Source organism: Caretta caretta, chromosome 2 (assembly GCF_965140235.1).
Source record: "Caretta caretta isolate rCarCar2 chromosome 2, rCarCar1.hap1, whole genome shotgun sequence".
Classification (NCBI taxonomy): Eukaryota; Metazoa; Chordata; order Testudines; family Cheloniidae; genus Caretta; species Caretta caretta.
In genome coordinates this window covers 71,783,260-71,798,495 of record NC_134207.1, presented here as the reverse complement: position 1 = coordinate 71,798,495, position 15,236 = coordinate 71,783,260, and the positions used below count along the sequence as shown (strand labels likewise).

At 46.5% G+C, this 15,236-nt stretch overlaps 1 protein-coding gene across 4 annotated transcripts in view; it reads right to left on the bottom strand.

Annotated features, from left to right (window-relative positions):
• PCMTD1 (protein-L-isoaspartate (D-aspartate) O-methyltransferase domain containing 1) overlaps positions 1 to 14,849 on the bottom strand; it is an 88,613-nt gene extending 73,764 nt beyond the window's left edge. The window contains exons 1-2 of one of the 4 annotated variants that reach the window (XM_048840635.2): positions 14,678 to 14,766; positions 9,161 to 9,335 (exon numbers count right to left, since the gene is read on the bottom strand). The gene's annotated coding sequence lies outside the window, so the exon portion shown is untranslated. Of the gene's footprint in view, positions 1 to 9,160; positions 9,336 to 14,259; positions 14,342 to 14,677 lie in introns of those variants that run through there. The other 3 variants (XM_048840642.2, XM_048840636.2, XM_048840637.2) reach the window with 3 other exon arrangements.
• Between the last annotated feature and the right edge of the window lie 387 nt (positions 14,850 to 15,236).

Here is a 15,236-nt window from a genome sequence, read left to right as displayed (position 1 = left end):
GGTTTCTAATGGTTGATTTTGAGAACAGTAATGTGTGATTTTTCTTTTTTAACCTTAATGTGCTCTTAACCATAAACCCAGAGTTGCTCTGAAAAGCTGACAGTTGGAGATCAACTCCTTCAAAGTCAAACTGGTGAAAGTGAAAAGCACCTAACCCTATTCAGGATGACTTCAATCTACCAAAATCATGACATCATGATTTCACTTGAATTAGCTGTTCACTGAAACTAATATCCCATATGTGCCAGTATTGGGAATTCATGCTTTCAGCAATGTTAGTTTGCACTTATCTGGCTGTCTCTAAACAAACACTGTAATTGTGATTGTTCTGGAGGTATATAGTTACCAAATCATAACCCCCAACTGTCTGTTCTTCCTGATCTAGGATGAATATCTGCTTTCACAGGATGGTAGGTGCATGAGAATGGGTCAAAGAAAGTCACCTAGCTTTTTTAAAAAGGGAAAAAAATGCTAAATCAAGAGAGACTGTCACCTGGTAATATTTGAATTTCTCTTGACCGTGCTTATTGCAGATACCCACCCTGGATAATCTTTATACTGTTGATATCCTTAGAAGCATTATTTTTAACAGGATCTTCATGAAGTTTTAACCTTCTTCCAGTATTATAATTTACTTGGCTCTCATCTGAGGGAAGAAAGTCTTTCATTTGCATCAAAGAGGGCCATATACATGCCATTTACTGGATGGGACTCAAGTTTATAACAACAACTAGTGACTTTATCACAATGGGAACTATGAGGACTGATCCTTTTTAAAAGCTACCTCTCTACATGTATTAAATTTCCCGAAAAATATAAACATGTAATTAAACTCCAGAGAGAGATTGCTTAACAGATGAGGTTCCCCCTTCACTCATGAGAAAATAAGGGCATGTCAACACTACAAAGTTAAGTCGATGTAATGCAGCTTACAGTGACCTAACTACGGAGATGTACACACTGCAATGCCCCTCCCATTGCTTTAACTCGCCTGCTACACCAACTTAATAAAACCACCTGGACAGGAGGCAGACCTTTTTGTGATGCAGTTGACACTGCACTGCTTACGTCATCCGAAGTGGCCTTCAAGAGGTGTCCCACAATGACTGCTCCGGTCACCATTTTGAAGTCTGCTGCCCTGCAGCCACTTACACAGGTGAACGACCCTCTCCCTTTAAAGCCCCAGGAATTTTTGAAATTGCTCTTCCTGTTTGCTTGGCATGGAAAGCAACTGCCCAGTTGACCATGCCACCTCCGCGAAGCATATATGTTCCTGCCTGGAGTACACAGGTGGTGGAGGATCTCCTGGGTTTGTGCGGAGAGGAGGTTGTGCAGTCACAGCTTTGTTCCAGCCACAGGAACTTTGATAGCTACAGCCAGATTGCTCAGGGAAGTGCCGCATAAAAATCCAGGAGCTGAGGCAGGCGCACCATAAGGCAAGGGAGGCAAATAGCTCCTCTGGTGTGGAGCCAAAGACTTGCCACTTCTACAAGGAGCTGCACGCCATCCTTGGCGGGTGACCCCACCTCCACTGCCAAGAACCCCGTGGATACTTTGGGAGGGCTGGAGTCACTGGCCACTGGAGCGAACCCATAGAACGACATACTGGACAAAGAGGTGGAGGCAGAAGAGGATGGGAGACAGGCAACAGGTGGCAGAGAGATCTGGTGGCATGGCGAGCCAGAACCCTCTTTTCGACTGCTGAGCAGCCTAGCAAGCAAGTCTCACAGCCCAGCTCTGCCAAGCCTGATGCAGGGGAGGGAACCTCTGGTAAGTACTCATTCTGCTTCAATATTGCAGGGACCCATCTGGTCATGTACTGCTTTTTAAAATCGGGCTAAAAGAGGTAATGAAGTAACCAATGCTGGAATAGTTTCTATCTGCTTTTCATTGCCCTGAACAGCTGGGTAGAGGGGCCCTGTGGAAAAGTTAGTTTATGCACACCGGAATGTCCCATGAATCCTCCATAGAGATCTCTAGGAAACTTTCCGGGAGGTAATCAGCAATCCTCTGCCAAAGGTTTCTTGGGAAGGCTGCTTTCTTTCCACACGGTAGGAAACTTTGCCACGCCATTCAACAATTACTTCAGCAGGCACCATAGCAGTACACACTCCTGGTCTGCGGCCACACGCATGCAAGAGCTGGATCCTCACAGCCTCGGTTAACCTCAGAAATGAGATACCAACTGCATTCACCCCCACCTGTGAGAAACGGTGACAATGTCCAGTACAGTAGCCCTATGTGCTGGCACTAATACCCCATGGCCATCCCCCCAGCTTGCCCTTTCCCCCCAGGTCATCCTCACCATGGCTGGGGCTACCATCACACTGTGTGAGTGCCAGGGGAAAGTGAGAAAGATGTTACTTGTTTAGATCAAGGGTGTAAATGCACTGACAACACCTCTGTCTATGGTTTCTTTAGCCACTGCAGATATGCCCTTGACATTCTCCCGCACACTGGGGGAGCACATCACTTAGATAAGGAAAAGAAACTAGAGGGGTAAGACAGACATGTTCAAGGGGGTTCTGCAGTCATCGAATGCTTCAGATTGTGAGCAGAGAGCATGGGGGGAGGCAATCAGTGAGAAACTGTGAAGAGAAAATCAGGATAGCAGACAGGGCACGAAAAGATGATAGTGCTGCTGAGGTAGCAAACAGACATGTTGCAGTCCCAGGCTGAACACATCCCCCACACATTCCTCATTTCCTCAGGGATCTCAGAAGTACCCAGGCACTCCAACATGTGGAACAATTTGCAGAATGGCAGCTGGACATACACCCAGCTCCAACATCCTCATTGGCAAATGTGCTTGTGAATTTCCTGTTCCTTCCCCTTTAAAGATACTTTTCTCCGTATGTATGAAGTTCAGGCTACAAATACATAATCGTGATTGCATGGGTGTGAAATAAACCTGACCTTATGGAAAGTGAATGAATCTTTATTATTCTCCAACATATGGTGACTACTGTTAACATTTAGAGACAGTACCAACAAATGCATTTGCAGTGTTACAGCAGCACACACAGTAATCATTACAAGGTTCCTACCATGCCCATGCTGAAAAAAAAAAACCTTGCTAAACACATTACGGCAACACAAATGAATGTGGCCCATTGTTAAAATGCTCCTTCAGAGCCTCCCTGATCCAAATAGCTCCCGTTGGGCCCCTCTTACAGTCCTAGTATCTGGCCACTCAAAAGCAGCAGACAGCCACTCCACCTCCACACTCTATCCCTGGGAAAACTTCTCCCCTTTTGATTCACATATATTATGAGGGGCACAGCTGGCAGCTATAACCTCACTGAGGTCTAACCTCCTGAGGAGACAACACCAGTGCCCCTTTAAGTGGCCAAAAGGGCATTCAACAGCTGAGCCTGTTGTTGAAGTGCTCCTTGCTGCTGTCAACATGGCTGGTGTAAGGCTTCATGGGCCACAGGAGCAAGGGGTAGACTGAGTCTCTCAGGATCACTACTGGAATTTCCACAACCCCAACGGTAATTCTCTGGTCTGGAAAGGAAGTCCCTGCTTGCAGCTTTCTGTACAGGCTCATTTTCCTAAAGTTGTGTGCGTCATGCACCTTCCCTGACAAGCCTACGTCGATGTCGGGGAAACGACCACAGTGATCCAAGACAGTCTGCAATACCATAGAAAAGTAGCGCTTTCTATTTATGTACTCCATCACAAGATAGTCTGGGGCCAAAATGGGGATGTGTGCGCCATCTATTGCCCCACAGCAGTCAGGGAATCCCATTGCTGCAAAATCATCCACTATTTCACACAAATTGCCCAGAGTTATAGTTGTTCATAGTAGGAGGTGATTAAGGGCCCTGCACACTTGCATCACAGTAACCCCCAGGGTGGATTTCTTCACTCCAAACTGATTCCTGGCTTGATTGGTAGCAGTCTGGCATTGCCAGCTTCCACACAGTGATTGCCACTTGCTTCTCCACAGTTAGTGCTGCTCTCATTTCAGTGTCCCTATGTCATAGGGCTGTGGTGAGTTCCGTACACAGTTTCAGGAAGGTGGCTTTGTACATCCAAAAGTTCTGCAGCCAATGCTCATTATCCCATAATGATGCAATCCTACCACTCAGAGCTTGTTTTGAGCCCAGAACCAACAGTCCACTGAATGTACTAGGAAGCCCATGGAATGATGAAATGGAGAAAGCTGCATGATGGGACACTGTGCCTGCCCCCCAAGTATCGCAAACCCTTTCCAGTACACCCTGCAGCAGATGGTGGCCAATTGCACAGTGGGATAGCTACCTATGGTGCACTGCTCTCTGTATCTATGTAAGAGCTACTAATGTGGACGTGCTCCACCAACACAAGGGTCATAGTATGGACATGCACTAGCTGTTTAACTAGAATGATTGCTGTAAGTCGTTGTAACTTAATTAGACTTAATTTTGTAGTGTAGTATGCCCCAAGAACTAATGGCAAGTGATACATTTATTTCACCCTAAAGGACTATACTTCTACAGATTTTTGCACAATTACATACGATGGCACATCATTTATCAAATTGTATATTATATACTGCCCTTAAAATTTCATGACTACATTCACATCTGGATCTATCATTAATTCATAGATTCACACGTTATAAACAAATGACCATTTAGGTCATCTTATCCGTCCTCCTGCCAATGCCAGATTTTCCGTATAGTATGTACTCCAGTGCTCTGCTTATTACCAGCTTTCTATTCAACTTTGCTATTCACCCTAGCAAGATTTTTCAAGATGGCTTTACTTGCCATTAGATTCATGTGTCTGATCATTGCTGATGACAACTACAGCTACTCATTAAAAGCTATCAGGAAAAAGGCATTATTTCACTGAAAGTTTGATTTATATAGCCATGTTGTTTATTCATGAGTTTAATGAAAATATGTATTTTAAAATTATGCAAAGTATAACTGTTATAGATAAAAAATGCTTTGCATTCATTTATTCTAAGATTTGGATATTATTTTAAAAGACAACATCATACAGAAAAATCTTTGTGACATGAAACCAGCTACTTCTTAAGACACTGCGTGCAGGACAAAATGTTTCAACTAGGGAGGCAGCTGAATTTTTACACAATCTTTCTGTCATTTCCAAATGTTTGGTTTCTGTATGCTTTATATATTTTAGACGCTGATTGTAAAAACAAACACTCGTTGCCACATATTAACTGTAAAAGCAACTTGCTCAGAAAACTGGCCAGCTCAGCATGGAGTGCAAGTGCCTGGACACTTAGAACATCAGCCCTCTGCTATTCAACAGTAAAGTGCTCTGCTCCTGTCTGATGTCACTCGTCTCACATGAGACTCATCTCATAGAAAGCTATGCACACTGTTACCGGGACTTTACATGCAACTCTATTGCCATGGCTGCCAATACTCAGGGCTTGCCTACACTGGCACTTTACAGCGCTGCAACTTTCTTGCTCAGGGGTGTGAAAAAACACCCACCTGAGAGCTGCAAGTTTCAGCACTGTAAAGTGCCAGTGTAGACAGTGCACCAGCACCGGGCGGCTCCCAGCACTAGTAGCTATGCCCCTCATGGAGGTGATTTTTTTTTACAGCACCAGGAGTGCTCTCTCCCAAAGCTGGTGCAGCGACTACACAGCTAGTGAAAACATGCCCTTAGTATCACAGCACCGTCCCATATCTGCTATGAGGGAGCCTACATCATGCTCCTGGCCAAGACCTGTGAGAACAGTGACTTCCCTCTGTATTCAGACCTCTTTGACCACTCGCCAGTCTGTCTGCCTTTTAGACGCCCTTTATGATCACTTATGCCACCACATGACATGATGGTGGAATCTCGTCTAACAAGTAGTCAACGACAACAGTCATTAAGCACTCTCTCGTCACCAATCCAACCAGCTGCCTACCAGGTTTTGACATGCCAAGGCACCTGTGGTCATCCCTGAACCGGTTTAGGACAGGGTTATTGTGCGGCCAATCTCTTCAAATGGGGTTTCTCTAATGACCTGTGCTGTAGATGCGATCAATGTCAGACTATGTCACAGATCCTCGACAAGTGCCTGCTGGCTTATTTTCACGATGAGCTACTGGCTCTTCGCCTGGCTGATGACGACGCTATCAAATGGCTGTGCGCACGGCGCATATGCTAAGAGAATGAAAATTGTCTAAACCTTTATTTTTAGCAGTTGTTGATACTGCTAAATGGACTTACTCTGTTACAGGTACCTTTTCCCCAACATTCCTTCTTTTGTTGCTTTAAATTAAGTTATCACTTTTTCATTTTAAAATGGCATTATAAGTTATAGCAAACAATGTCAGAGTAACTATAAATGCATAACTAAAACAAGTTTGTCTTTGTCTTTTATGAAATTAGTTGCATGGTTTTAACCAGATAGTCTGAATCCCACTACCTCACTTAGGGCTGGTCTACATGGGGACATTCAGAAAAGTTAAGTCAAATCAATTAGAAGTGTGAAGTTAATGCACATTAAACATCTATGTCGATGCTCTCACTCAGAAGTAAAGTGGCCACTTCACTTCTGAATCAGTGTGTCCACAAAGGGATTTAGCAGGCATTAACTTCTGCACATTACCTTCACATTACCTTTAGTTGATTAATCTTAACTCCCAGTGTAGACAAGACCTTAATTTTTCAGTGCCCTCAAGTTCAGTGCCTTTAGTCTCCACATGCAACATATTTGTCCCATCCCTAGTAAACAAGTCGTGATCCAACAAAAGCACTTAAGCACGTTCTTAGCTTTAAGCATGTGAATAGTCCTGTTGACCCCAATGGGTCCTTTAGTACTATTGTTTGTTACTCTGTGCACAGCTGTGCTCAACACCAGCAGATGAGGTAAAGAACTGTCAGACCCTGGAGGGGAGAAATTATTTTCACTGTATGTCTGGTTGATACCCAGTTGAATCCTTAGAACAACTGTGCCATTTACTAAAATTAGTGTTTGGGAGTATCTCAACATTGTCAGATTTACTACCAGCATCTCAGGATTAAAGTGATAGGTTAAAATGTGATCTATTTTCTGACAATCATGGTTTCTAAAAGTACATTTTTAGTGGCCCTATCAGTTCTTAGTTTCTTTGCACACCCCTTCAGTAGAAATTTGGAACTCTTCAGTGAAGAAAAATCTTTGTATTTTTGAGTTGCAGGCCAAAGACTTAGAGCAAAAAGAAAAAAGTTTAGTACAGTAATTGCTACTTCCAACAGACTTTGTAAAGCTTCTGTACTACATTTTTGCCAAGTATATATGATAATGCATGATTTAATGACTGAGATTTTCTAAGAGGCATGAAAGACTTTTAATGAGAGTTGGGCAACTAACTCCCTTAGGTATCTGGAAATTGCCCCCAAAGGTACCAATACAACACATTAATTTTTAACTGGATTTAATTGATTAAGCATATTTAAATATTTCATTTTTTTCTGAACAGTTTTACATTCAGTGACAGCTCACCATCAGCAAGTCTGCAACAAGTACTAGCTGTCTTTAAAAGTGGTTTTCACAGGTTCTTGTATTAATTTGTTTCACATCCACACACTCTTTTCTCCGTTCCGAACTCAAAGACAAAGCAGATAAATTATAAGACTCTGTAACTTTAAATCATAAGCAACAATCTCACACAGGATTAAAATAATATGTAGCATTTACAAGAACAGAAATGGATACAAAAATAGAATCAGAAAGAAAATGTGAACCGTACTCTCATAATTAAGGCTAAGATTTTGTCTTGGTTATTTTTAGTAAAAGTCCATGGACAGGTCACAGGCAATAAACACAAATTCATGGAAGCCATGACCTGTGTGACGTTACACCCCATATTTTTCATAGAAATATGGCTATGATATGAATATGGCCTAAGATATATTTTATGCAAGATGGGTCATGTAAGGTATCATTGGAAAGGTTATGATTTACTAAATGTGATTAACCAATTTGTATGCCTGTATAAGTTCTGTATCTAAAGTTAGGAATATTGACTATGTATCATTTACAACTGTGTGTGTATTTGGGAGACACCCACCAGACAATAGGCCATCAGCTTGGAAAGGCCATTAGGAAGAAACAAGACTTTAAAGATACTAATCTCTCTCCTTCCTGAGAGGTGTCCTGGGACATAGCTGTGACACTACGAGGTCAGGTGATCCTGTCACCTGGTACTAAACACTATCTTGGACTTCTAGTAACTTTTCACTAAAAGGAGTGAGAGGTCAAGACTAGGAAACAAAAGATTCCCACCTTATGTAAATCTTATTTAAGGCTGGAGGGTAAGGCAAACAGGACTCTTCTCCATTTGCCTTCCTACCCAAAAAGAAAGACTGCTGAAAGTATCTGAAGAGAAAAAGGAATTGAGCGGTGGGAAAGGCAAGAGCTGAGTCCAGATTGAGACAGAGGAATCTAGTCTGTAAAGAGACATAACTGGAACTCTGAGCTACAGAAACTCTGCATCCTGCCTAATTCAACATTTAGGGTGAAAAATTACATTTTGTAACCTGTTTCTTTAGTGAATCAAGCTTGGTTTGCGTGCTTTGTTTTATTTGCTTAGTAATCTGCTTTGTTCTGTTTGCTATCCCTTCTAATCATTTAAATCTGTCTTTTGTAGTTAATAAACTTATTTCTTGTTTCTCACATAACCCAGTTTGTTCAATCCAAATCTTGGGGGGTAGGAGGGTGCCAAGAAGCATCTCTCTCTTCACGCTGAGGGAGAGGGCAAATTTTTATGAGCTTGCACTGTGCAGATCTTTCTATACAGCGCAAGACAATTATTTTGGGTGTACTTTCCACAGGGAAGTGGCACTTCAGTGATGGGCAATTTCCTAGCTAAACAGTCTCATAGAGAGCTGTTTGAAGACTCTGTGCGAGTCTACAGCTGGTGCTCCCTACATGTATGTGTACTGCCAGAGAGCATGATTCAGCAAAACAGGGAAAGGGAGACCAGGCTAGTGGAGCAGGTGGGCTCAGTGAAATCCCAGTGCATTACATGGCATACCAGAAGGGGGAATCTAACCCATCATAACTTGCCTCTGACTTTTGCTGCTGTGGCTCCATGGTTTCCCCCACCACCATGGTGGCTGGGAGCTGTGGGGTTCCCCCTCTGCCCATGGCAGCTGGGAGCTGCACAGTGACCATATTTCCCAAAGAGAAAACGGGACATCCCCAGCTGCTCACCTAAGGCTTCCTCCTCCCCCTTCCCCCAAACGAGGCTGTCGTCCATCGCTGGAACCCTGAGGAGGGCCCCCTCAGCAGTCTGTCACCTGTCACTGGAACCTTGCAGGGGGCCCTGTCACCTGTTGCTGGAAAAGTCAGGGCCCCACTGGCTGCCAGCTCCAGAGTCCCGCAGCCCCTGGGGATGAAGAAGAGAATGTCGTGGAGGTCTCTGGAAGTCACTGATTCTGTGACTTCCATGACCTCTGTGACATAAACGTAGCCTTAATCATAATCCACCTAAACATTTAGATTTAGAAGACCCACAAAGAGACACCCCATCCGACATTTTGGTCCTCCAAAACATGTAAATAGATGTTTGTGTTTTTAGTATCCTAGATCATCAAATCAGGTCTTCTCCAGTGAGCTCTTTACCCTTCTTGGGCCATACAGTATGTTAAATGAGATACAGAGCTTTCCAATTTTCCTTCTTTAAAGACTTTCTCTGAGCTGAAGGCCAAATCCAATCTTTTCTGGTGCAGGCCAACTGGAGTAACAGATTTAATCCTGTCACTAGGTCACCTCCCTATTCTAGAACTCCACCCAGTCGTACACAGGAATGCAGCCTGAGTTTCCATGGGGACACCTGATGTCACCTCTAGATTATTTTAGGACTGTAGAAACTTGTTTTTATTAAAAGCTGCTTTGAGAAAACTTCAAAGGCTACAGTCTGCATACACAATTTTGCATAATCTGTAGTTTGGGTTAATCTTTAAGGGTTTAACATAATTCCTTGCAACATGTTTTCAAACAACATCCCAATCACAACGTATAAATGACACACTGCAGTCATTTTCTAGAGAATGCTTCCGAATTTATTTCCGGGAAGCATGAAAACCCTAACATAATATTTACCTCTTACGTTTAAAGCCTGTTTGATCTACACTTTGGCAACATAATAATCAATCTTTCTTTTATAACAACCCTATAGTCCTGAGACACTATATAATTAAAAGATCTTTTTACCCCTTAGAGTATGTTTCCATGTTGAAAATAAAACAAGGATTAACATCCAACACCTTCACCAGGGCTAGAAACTTATCAACTTCTATGTGGATATGCATCCAATTTTGGCAAACTGGTGTCCATAGGTAGTGGAATTAGGAGTGCTGGGGGTATAGCAGGACCCCCTGACTTGAAGTGGTTTCCATTATATAGAGGATTTACAGTTTGGTTCAATAGTTCTCAGCAACCCCACTATAAAAATTGTTCCAGCAACCCTGCTGGTGCCTCATTTTCAAGTGTACAGAATTTGGCACTGTGTACCAGTTCTGCCTCTCCAATACTCCTAACGCTTTATTTCAAATTGGCTCCCGAGTGAAAAACCCCTCACCACCCAAGTTCTGGGAAAATTACAGCCATCAACCATATCTTAAACCTATAGAGAATCTACCCCTTAAGGTGCAAATTGATTTTTCTGTACAATATAGCGAGTGCATCAGTGTTTCTCTGACCTCATCAAATATTCCGAGTTCCACTGACACAGTGCAGTGGCTAGGATATAGCAAAAACACATGAGCCCTGCAGAAATAGTCTCTCTCCAAGCATTCATACTCCACTCATCATTGTCGTATCTGAGCACCTAACATTACAATCATATTTAATATAGGCTTACAGGGGAGGAGGGGAATGACATATCTCCTTATGAGAAAAAGCATCATGAAGAGATTAAGAAAAAAGGAGGACATTTTGAAAATTAGATGAAGATTACAGATACATCAGAAAATATTTCCAAACCCACAGATTTATTGTCCTATCTCAGGGAGCCTGATTATGTCCCATCAGGTACTGACTGGGGTAGAAGGTCCAACGGTCTGGTCACACTAGATATTCTCACTCTCCAGTGTAATTTCAGTGAATAAAACACACTTAAACTGGAGAAAAGCTGAATCCATGGCTGGTCAGAAAGAATGCCATAAATTGCTTTTGAGACACTGCTTCTCTTACCAAAGTACAAGAAAGAGGAAGGTGGACTTCGTAGTGAAGGCACTGCACTAGGACTCGAGAAATTTAGGTTTGATTTCTAACTTTCCAAAAGATTTCCTGCGTGGTTTTGAGGAACGCATTTTAGTCTTGATGCCTCAAAACAAGGATGATACTTCTGTTCTCCCACCCTATTTAGGCTGTCAGCTCCTCAGAGCAGGGACTGTCTCTTACTACATTAGAGTCTCAGAGTTATGGATACCTCAGGAATGGAGGTTGTTCGTAACTTTGAAATGTTCCACAAGCCCCAATGCTCCCCCCGTGTTTAAAGTTCTGAGCCCCAGTGCTCCCAAGGGTCAGAAGCCCTGACCCCCACCCCATGCCCGGAACCCTGCCCACCACCACACACATACCCTGCGGCTGCAGCCCAACCCCACTCCTTCCCTGGCTAAAGCCCTGAGACAGTACAGTATTGCTGGAGGAGGGGGGTGGTTGTTTGTTTGTTTTTGTCTCTGCTGCTGCCTGATTGACTACTTCCGGTTCCACAGGGTGTCCAGCTGACCAGTAAGTCCATAATTCTGGTGTTCATATCTTTGAGGTTCTATTGTATGTGTATGTACAGCACCTAGCACAATGGTACCTTGCTCTTGGTGGGGATTTCAAGGCCCTACTGTTATATGAACAAGTTAATAATAGGCACTGGCTGGCTCCAGAAAGCCACAATCAGCTCTGCAAGTTGGGGAAAAAGACCCTTGTGAGTGACTCAGTAGAGACTTAGACATTAGCTGCTAATAGCTCCAAAGAGTCCATCCTCAGTGAGCATGCTCAAACCTTTCAGCTCCGAGTACTGACCAGACTGCACATGCACCATCCCCACAGTGATGAATCATACTCCAGCCCAGGACTACAGGATGAAGCTGAACTTTCTTGCACTGGCTGCTCAGAGCCAGGGGGAGGCTGGGCACTGCACATGAAGGCAGTGAGCCCGTCTCTCCCATGTTTAATGACATCCCCAACCAACTAGCACCCAGACTGCATGGAGGAAGTCATCTGATTCAAATAGAGAAAAGCTAAAAAGCACAGGCAACCTTGATTCTCATATTTACACATCAAATACAAGTATGCATAACTTTTGAGCACATGACTTTGCAACCTTAATGTTATTTTAACTTATTTTTGCGTGCACTGTATATAAAATACAAAAATGCTGACTGTGTAGTTCATTGTGTTTATCTGTGTCATTGAATGGACCCAAAAGTCTATTTATTGTCATTAATGGGAATTGTGCCTGCTCATCAAGGCGAGTTGTTATATATTTGCAACAAAAGCAACATGGGGTGACCAGGTGTCTGGTTTTCGACCGAAACACCCAGTCCAAAAGGGATCCTGGTGGTCAGCATCGCCAACCGGGGCATTAAAAGTCCAGTCAGAGGTGCTGCACAGATAAGGCAGGTTAGTCCCTACCTGTCCGGGCTCTGCACTGCATCCTGGAAGCGGCCAGCAGGTCCAGCTCCTAGGCAGGAGGGCCACAAGTTCCACACGCTGCCGCTGCCCCGAGCACCAGCTCCGCACTCCCACTGGCTGCAAACCGCGGCCAATGGGAGCTGCACAGTGGTGCCTATGGGCAAGAGCAGCGTGCAGAACCACCTGCCGCGCCTCCGCCTAGGACCTGGACCTGCTGGCCGCTTCTGGGAAGCAGCTAGGAGTCAGGATAGGCAAGAATCCTGCCTTAGCCCCTGCCCTCTGCTGACTGGGAGCCATCAGAGGTATGCCTGCGCCTCAACCCCCTGTCCCATCCCAGAGCCCCCTCCCACACCGTAAAGCCCTCTACTCCACCCCCTGAGCCTGGAGCCCCCTCCTGCACCCAAATCCCTCATTCCCAGCTCCACCCCCCCAGCCGGAGCTCTCACTCCCTCCCACACCCCAACACCCTGCACCCGTCCAGAGCCCCCTCCCACACTCTGAAACCCTCATTTCTGGCCCCACCCCAGAGCCCACACCCCCAGTTAGATCCCTCAGAAAGTGAGTGAGGGGGAAAGTAGTGAGCGGGGGGGCGGGGCTTGGGGAAGGGGCAGGGCTAGGGTGTTCGGTTTTGTGGGATTAGAAAGTTGGTAACCCTAAAGCAACAGCAGGCTTGAGTTAACCTGGTAGGCAGGGGTCTAGAATCAACTAGAATTACTAGCTCATGCTGCCATGTCTTCGCCACTATTGTTACCCATACTATCTAGATTCAAGATAGCATAAATATGCCTACCCATGCTACTATCACTCCAACTTTTCAGTGGAGATTAGTGAGGACAGTAACTGTAAGGTGCTAGCAGGCACTGCAGAGACACACACATACCCAGCAGACACAGAGAGATGTGATTCCATCTCTCTCACAAACTCTAAACACATGTTTTCTCCTTTGCTTTCTCCCTTGGGGCTGGAGTATATCAGAATTATGGACCACATCCTCTGCCACACAGGTAGGAAGAGGAGACTACAGAAACGAGGCCTAAGCTGCTGCTTCCGTATCAAATAAATGCCAGGATGATTCCTCCCGCCAGCACCAGCTTCCTCATCTCCAACTTCACTGTGAGCCGCCCACAGCTCCACCGAGGCAAAAAAAAAACCCCAAAACAACTAAACCCACAGGCCAGAGTGGGAGCGACAGGTAGAATCTGAATCATCACAAGCCACCCTCCCACCTGAAAAGACAACAAAGAAAACACAGGGAAGAAGCAAGGTGACTGTTCTGAAGCCAGTTCCTCCCTCTCCCCCTACGTTGTTCTGAGCCAAAGCAGCGACACCACACCGTAAACAGAGACACAATGTGGGTTATGGCAAAGGCGGGGGAGGGGAGGAGACACACATCTTTACCCACTGTCGTGTAAGCAGGAGATATAGGGTCCCATTTGCGAATACAGACTAACACGGCTGTTCCTCTGAATCCTATTTTCAGTTCCTCTCCCTGCAAGCGCCCCCTCCACGGCTCCAGACAGGGCAAATCAGCCCCACTCTCGGGGATTTCTCCTCCCGCAAACCAAACGGTGCAGAAGAACCACCCCCCAAAAGCCACCCCACTTTGACTGGCGGGCTGGGGGGGGGGGGCGAGGAGAAGCAGCCAAGAGACCAAACCCTTCAACCCCCAAACCTACCAAACTCCACCCGCTCGAGTCCCGTACACGCCTGCCAAACTGCTGCGCCGGGCCGACCTGCGCAGCGCCCCCTTCGCTCGGGGGCTGTCTCGCCACTGCCCCCCCCCGGCCCGCCCGCGTCCAGCCCTGAACCGACGTGCCAGGGCAGGGGGCGGCGAGTCCAAAGTACGAAACAACAACCACCGCCCGACCCGCAGGGGAAAGCGGAACGGGGTGAGCGGCGGGGGGGTCAGACTCCGAGCGGGGGCCGGGGGTAGCGCTCTGCCTGCACCGCGGTTGGCGTAGGGACCATCCGGGCGCCCCCTCCCCAGCCACCGAGCCCCGCGGCGGCCGCGCCAGCCCCCCTCGGGTCCAATCCACGCCGGGACCCTCCCCGGGGCATCCGAGCGCCTCCCCGCCGCCGCCCTCGGGCACTCACCCCTCCGCTGCGTCCTCCAGGTCCCCGGCCGGGGGAAAGCTGCTCGCGGACCGGTGGGGGAGGGGCAGGCCCGTAGCACTAGCCCTGCGCTCCCCCCGCACGCGCTCGCTCTCCACTGTTTGTGTTGACGTGAGAGGCTGCGGGGGAGGGGGAGGGGTTCTACCAGCTGAGAGGATGTAAACACTGGGGTCACGTGGTCCGTCCTCAGGCGGAGGGAGGCAGCCTCCGTGCCCAACTGGCTGAGGGGAGCCTCACGTGATCTGGGGATCGACTCCGCCCTGCAACCCAAAGGACCAATCAGAGGATGACGATTGTGTGTCGTCACCCGTTGCCTAGGGGCGTGGAGAACCTTGGCATGAGGCTAGGAAGCAGCCACCCCTCCACCGCCAAGTCCCGTGTCTATCAAAGGGGCAGGCAGGCTGGGCGGTGCGCTCCTCAGTGCAGCTGGCGGATGGTGACGAGCTCTTACCAGTCGAGGGCCACCGCGCGTCGCTACAGAGCTGCAGCAGGGCCCTGCTGCCCCTGTCACCGTGCGGACCGGCTCGATCGGGGGGGGGAG